The sequence below is a fragment of the Empidonax traillii genome, unplaced genomic scaffold (genome assembly GCF_003031625.1).
Source record: "Empidonax traillii isolate 1590-97213 ecotype Southwest subspecies unplaced genomic scaffold, ASM303162v1 scaffold1:size7828297, whole genome shotgun sequence".
Taxonomy (NCBI): Eukaryota; Metazoa; Chordata; class Aves; order Passeriformes; family Tyrannidae; genus Empidonax; species Empidonax traillii.
The window spans coordinates 898,976-905,475 of record NW_020955194.1 but is presented as its reverse complement, the minus strand read 5'-3'; the positions used below and the strand labels follow the sequence as shown (position 1 = coordinate 905,475).

The window sequence follows — 6,500 nt, the reverse complement described above, 5'->3', positions numbered from 1 at the left end:
TTCTAGACTTTCTTCAATTTTTTAACTTCTAGCTTAATTAAAAAAAAAAAAAAAAATCAGACATTTTGAAGTTTAGGCTAATTTTTTTGTATGAGTGTTCCATAGTAATATTTAAATTCATCCATTATGATTAACTAGCTCTCTGCTTCACCCAAGCAGAGGACTTGAGAGGAATGAGAACAGTGGTTACAATATTATTATTCCATTTTGATAATTACTATTATTTAATACTTTCTAATAATTTAATTATTTTAAATCAGTGGGTATGCCTTTTATGGCGTGTTTATATAATGTAAAGTTCAACACTAACAGTGCATTAAGAAGTGTATGTTTGCACTTATAAAGCAAACAAAGGGAGATTACAGAAGGATTCAATTCAGTGCAAGAGACTACACAAACATTGGTATTTTAAATACAAGAGTTGAACAAAATTAATCAAATATATTTTCCTGCAGGTGCTGAATTGTGCAATTATGTGACTATGCCCTTGCTTGCAAATGCCCACAGAAAGAAAAACTTAAATTTCTTTACAAAATGCCATAGCAGAACATACCAGGCACCCATCATCCAAGTCCACAGCTCACTGAGATACAAGAGCTCTCTCAAGGAGAAAGAGAAAGGCTTCTACCATGGCTGGCTGAAAACATAAGGAGTAAACATTGCTCAGTACCTGCACATCAAAAGCAGAGAGCCAGGGAAGCAACAGTGCTTGACTGCAGAGTAAATAAAAGAAACAGAGCTATTTTTTGACACTGTAGAGCTTGGAAAGGCAGGCTTAGAAACTGCAAGTGGTAGTCTCTGTGTTCAGCTGCATAGGAAGCTAAATACATGGATGCAAGTCAAAACTAATTGTAAGAATATAAGGGGGTTTTAATAATTTTCTGTTCTTAATAGAAAGAATCCATCAAAGTCTCAAGTGCCTGCTTAAGCTAAGAAGCAAGAGCTGTTTCAGAGGCATTAGCAAAATCCTTATTCTGAACACCTTCAAGTAGCATATTCGTGAAAAGAAATGCTTATTAACAAAGGACATACATTTTATAGGACTAAAAGGTAGGCAGTCCTCCCAGAAAGGCATGCCACACCTGAGCATTGCATTATCCCAAGCAGCTAAAGTTTGGGAGAAGATGAAAGGTGAAATGTTGAACCTTCCTGAGCTTTTACTATTGGTAAATCGAGCCCTTACGTCAGCTGAACACAATAAGTCCTCCATAATAATTCCTTTTATGCCTCAGTTAGTCTAGAGAAACACAGCCCCTCGGTTTCTGAGTCACTGCTCCACATCCTGCCCCGCTCCTGCACTTCCTCATTCAAGGCAGAAGTGGCTCTCAGCAGCACGTTTGGATCTCAGCACATGCAGAAAGGATACTGAGAGATTCCAGAGGTAAGCAAGAGACCACTTTTTCTGTCTTGTACTAGTAAGTGCTAGAGCTGCGGTATCAGGGCTATGGCTTTTTGGCTAAGGTCTTGTGAAGTCGCTTCAAATGATGTAGAACACGGGGAAAATGAAAAAGAAACAATCTGGGTTTGGCTTGTTTATTTTATTTTTTCCTTTGACATAAGCGACAGTTTGCTGAAGCAGAAAAAATGCAGTTCGAGGGGTTTCCCAGTTAAAATGTTTCAGCTCTGCAGCTCCACTCCCCTGCACTGGCTGCCAGCTGGGGTGTGTTTAGACTGCAAAATGAGGAGTGAGGCTAAGGCTACCACTAAAACAAAAGGCAGTTTTCACCTGACACCCCAAAAGGCATTTTAAACTAATTTACTCACAATACAGTTTTGCCTTTATTTCTGCTCTTTAATGTTTTTGTTTATCTTTAGTTATTAATGTGACACATTGACAGAAGTGGCTGGGTGGGGAGTTTCGGTTTAGTAGTGAAATTCAGAGAATGAACTGGCTGAAAATAATCAAATCCCACTTACTGCCTCAAAATGTCATTTGGGCAAGAAAAAAAAAAAAGGCTCAAGATGTTCAGCATATTAGTCACACCAAAAAGGAAGCCCTACAGAACTTCTCAGGTCCTGAATGGTCACTGTTTACAAACTGACAGTGTACAATAGTAGTTCAAAAACCCCATGCAAGGAAGGTACGGGGTCCCCAGGGTACACACACAATCACACAACCCGAGGAGCAGTCTGCAGCTAGAGAAGTCAAGTGTAGGAGTGAAAAGACAAGAAAAAGGGAAAGCAATTGCATAGCAGGGTTTTCCCAAGTCACAGGTCACCCTGGTTTCAGTTACAACCACTGGTGGACTTTAAAAAAGAAAAGAACAAAATACTGTTGCACAAGAGGGTTTCAGACAAACTCTCTGCCTTCGATTTTTTGATGGAAGATTTTTATTAGATGAATTAAAAAATAAAAAACAAACAAACTCCCCCTACAAAAACTACACAGCCACCAGTCCCTACAGCAGGGTGCTGAAGGCAGCTTTCCAATTTTAAAATCTGTTTTTATTCTTCGTAGCTCATCCCTTTCCTTAGAAGGAACTGCACCCACCAAGGTAACGCAGGGAGAGAGGAAGGTGGGAGAGAGACGCTTTGGAAAAGTACAGAGAGACTGATGCCACAAAGCCCAAATTCTCACACCTCCATGTGAACTCAGGCCTCTCAAGAGCCAGCTCATGACAGACAGTTTTCCTTTTTGAAAGCTAAACAGAAGCATTTCACCGGTTGATTAAAACCGAATCCTGAGCAAGGAGGGAAATGACACAGCTACAGATTTCAGTTCTCATTAAATCAGAAAGTTTGGTATTATTTTAACTTGACAACACGAGTGTAAGTAATGTAGAGGCAGGGATCAGCAGAGATATTTCATTCTCGAGGAATTATTTACGTATTTCTGGAAAGGAAGAGGAGGTGGTAGGATGTTTTCATTGAGCCCTCTTCTTGTAACAAAGACCAGGTTATTGAAATATTTACCAAGACGAGCATTACAAAAGCTATGAAAGTCCTAAAATAAGATTGCATGAGTGTACATACTACATTCAAGAGACTGATCCCTTGGTAGAACAGTCACCAGTTCTGCAGATTTTATCTGCTAAAGAAGACTCTGCAAAAGAAAAAGCCTATATATTGTTTAAAAAAAAAAACAAAGCAAAACCAAACAAACTACCAACACCAAGCCAAACATACACACAGATCCAGTCAACTCTTTAGGGGGCTTGTTGGCTTTTTCCCACCTTGTCATTGCAAATGGTATCTACAGCTTACTGCTAGCACAAGGCAGAAGTGGACCTGTTGTAGCAGACTCAGAAGAGGTCCACAAAAATGGTCAGTACTGGAGCACCTTTCCTCTGGAGACAGGTTGAGAGAGTTGAGGTTTTTCAGCCTGGAGAAGACTCCAGAGAGACCTTTAGCATGTCCTTTCAGTGCTTAAAGGGGGCTTAAAAGAAACAGACTTTTCACCAGGCCCTGTAGTGACAGGACAAGGGACGATGATTTTAAACCAAAAAATGGTAATTTGGATTGCAAAAGGGAATTTGGATTGTAGGGAAGAAATTCTTTAGTGCGACCATGGTGAGGCCCTGGAATTGGTTGTCCAGAGATGTTGTGGCTGCCCCATCCCTGGAAGCATCCAGGCCAGGTTGGATGGGGCTATGAGCAACCTGGTCTGGTGGAAGTTGTCCCTGCCCATGCCAGGGGGCATTGGCAGTGGGTGAGCCTTAAGTGTCACTTCCAACCCATTCTATGCTTCCATGGCAAGTACTTAAGAATCCTTAGAAAAAGCTGAGCTGGTTTCTGTCTCTCACATCCCTCTCACATCCCTTTTCTGAACTGTGTTACAGCCCTCCCTCCCACTCCAGACAAGAAACCTGCAAGAGCTCCTTAAGTCTCCTATGGAAGCTGAGCATTCCTAAACATCCACAGAAGGTGGCAGTCCAGGTGACAGGATGCTGCGTGCACGTGACAGTGACTGAGCTTTGTTTCCACAGGTGAGAGACAGAAGGGGAAGGAAGGAAAAACTATGAAATGTCCTCTGAGCAACAAAATGTTTTTCTGTTACGGTCCATTAAATACACACACGCACATAGGATGTGAATATATAGTCAGTGAAGTATCTCACTGAACACTGGCAATTTTCAGAGGCATGTAGGGATGTGTATACGCTGTGAATGTACCTGCAGTCAGGTTTTCCAAAGCAAACTGAGCCTCAGAGACTTCCAGTCATTGATTTCAGTTCACATCTGCTCATACCTTTTTAAATTCCAGTCATTGATTTCACTTCACATCTGCTCAGATGTTTTTAAAACAGCACCTCAGTGCCTTCAGGCACATCCTATCCCACAGTAGGGTGTGGTACAGAGGCGTCTGTGCTAACAAGGTCTGGAGAAGTGCCACTGTCCTAGTGTAATGTTGCCCAGGCATGAATCCCCTGTGCTGATGGGAATGCACAAATTGCTGCTCCCCAATAGACTTTGCAGGATTTGGCTGCTCCTGACCTGGGACAAGAGCTCAGATCAGCACAGGGCTGAGCACCCCTGGCTGCTCAGACCTGGCCAAAGGCACCTGTACCACCTATGGTTTACAGAAGGGGCAATCAAGAACTGAGTTTTCAGTTTGGTCTGCTACTAGAAGTACAGAAAAGTTAGTTTTGACAGTGAGTTTTTGGTTTTGTTGGGGTGTTTTCCTCTTTAAGTTTTCCCTCCTGCTTACACAGGGTCCTATACAAATAAAATCACAGCCACCTTCAGCATCACTAATAAGAATCTTCATGTTATGGCAGTAGATAATTCCAGATTTAGTTGTTCTCTCAGCTGCTTTTTATAGAATGGTTTGGGTTGATAGGGACCTTAAAGATCATCTCATTCCAACCTTCTTTCAATGGCCAATTCACTAGATCAGGTTGTTTAGAGCCCCATCCAAAACGGTCTTGAACACTTCCAGAGATGGGACATCCACAGTTTCTCAGGGTGCCCAATTTGAGTGCCTCATCACCATCACAGTAAAGAGTTTCTTCCTCATGTCTAACCTAAAGCTATCCTCCTTCAGCTTAAGACCATTTCCCATGGTCTTATCCCTACATGCCCTTGTGAAAAGTGCCTCTCCAGCTTTTGTGTAAGTCCCCTTTACATTCTGGAAGGCACTCTGAGGTCTCCCTGGAGCCTTCTCTTCTCCAGGCTGAATAACCCCAACTCTCTCAATCTGCCTGCACAGGAGAGGTGCTCCAGCCCTCTGACCATCTTCATGGAATCCTCTGAACCCAGAAGGTCCACATCTTCCTTACACTGGGGACCCCAAAGTTGGACACAATACTCCAGGTGGGGTCTCACGAGAGAGGCAGAATCCCCTTCCTCAACCCACCAGGGCACAGTTGGCTTTCTGGGCCGCCAGTGCACATTGTCAGGTCATGCTGAGCTTCTCATACCCAAAGTTTCACTCCAAATCCACTTTTTTTTCTATAAACAAAGAGTGCTGGGGGGGGGGTGTAATTTAACTTTTGCTTGCTGTAGTTGAAGAATGTAACTTTATCAAAGAGTGGGGAGGACGGACAAAACAGGTGAATTTTTCATCTAGAGAACAGTAAGGGGTTTTTAACTTTTAAAATTATTTCTACAGTTTAGCTTTGCATGCAGGTTTTTTTCTCTCACATCTCCTTGTGCATACATTATTGTGCACTTTTCTGTATTATTTTATTTCACCTATAATTTCCTTGGAAGGCTACTGAAAAAAAACTAAGCTCAGTGAAATGAAGGAGGCTGCTATTTGCTTGTTGGGTTTTTGTTTTTGTTTGTTTGTTTTTGTCTCCCATTAGTTTACGATTATAGAGAGTTACTTGTAGAGTCCAAATGTATTTCTCAACTAAGCACATTTGAGATATCTTCATTTCATCTCTGGCTTTTCAAAATCTGAGCTTCCCACGTTGTGCATTGCCATGTGCTGAAGTTCTGAATCATAAGTTTTTTGTAAAACCAAACTTGCTTTCAGCTCCTTTATCAGCAGCCTTGCCAGAGCAATGATTGCTGTGACCATGGGCAGAGAGTTCTCAGAACTAGAGCCAAGCAGATCCTTCTCATCATCATTTCTCAAGAGGACTGATTTATTTAGACATCAGGAAAAAGCATCCAGAATTCCCTACATTTCTCTTGTTGAGGCAGCCCAGCTTTTAAAGTGAGATTTACAGGGTCTAAAGGGAATTGCTCTATGTGCCTTCCGCATCCTTGCATGATGCAAGCTGACCATTGAATACATCTGAAGAAATGGCACATATTCCAGTTATCCAGCCCTGAAGGAGCTGGTGTTGTCTTCTTCCCTGCACCACCACAAAGAGTGTAAACAACACTGAACTGCTCCAAAACCACACTTTTGTTTGCAGTTATTCTCTCCATTATCATGAACTCTTACTTCCTGAAAGGTGACCATTTCCTCCTACCCAAATGCATTTAACTATCCAGAGAAGGACATCTCTCAAATAGCAATGCTGAGGGGAAAAACAAAAACAAAAAAACCAAACCAAACAAAAAAAAAAAAAAAAAAAAAAAAAAAAAAAAAAAAAAAAAAAAAAAAAA

The 6,500-nt window shown here is 41.6% G+C and overlaps 1 protein-coding gene across 3 annotated transcripts in view; it reads left to right on the top strand.

Moving 5' to 3' along the window:
• The first annotated feature begins 1,267 nt into the window (after nt 1–1,267).
• The window catches only part of LOC114055346 (myelin-oligodendrocyte glycoprotein-like), a 30,463-nt gene continuing 25,230 nt past the window's right edge, over nt 1,268–6,500 (top strand). The window contains exons 1-2 of one of the 3 annotated variants that reach the window (XM_027879789.1): nt 1,268–1,381; nt 3,780–3,926. The gene's annotated coding sequence lies outside the window, so the exon portion shown is untranslated. Of the gene's footprint in view, nt 1,382–3,753; nt 3,927–6,500 lie in introns of those variants that run through there. The other 2 variants (XM_027880622.1, XM_027881462.1) reach the window with 2 other exon arrangements.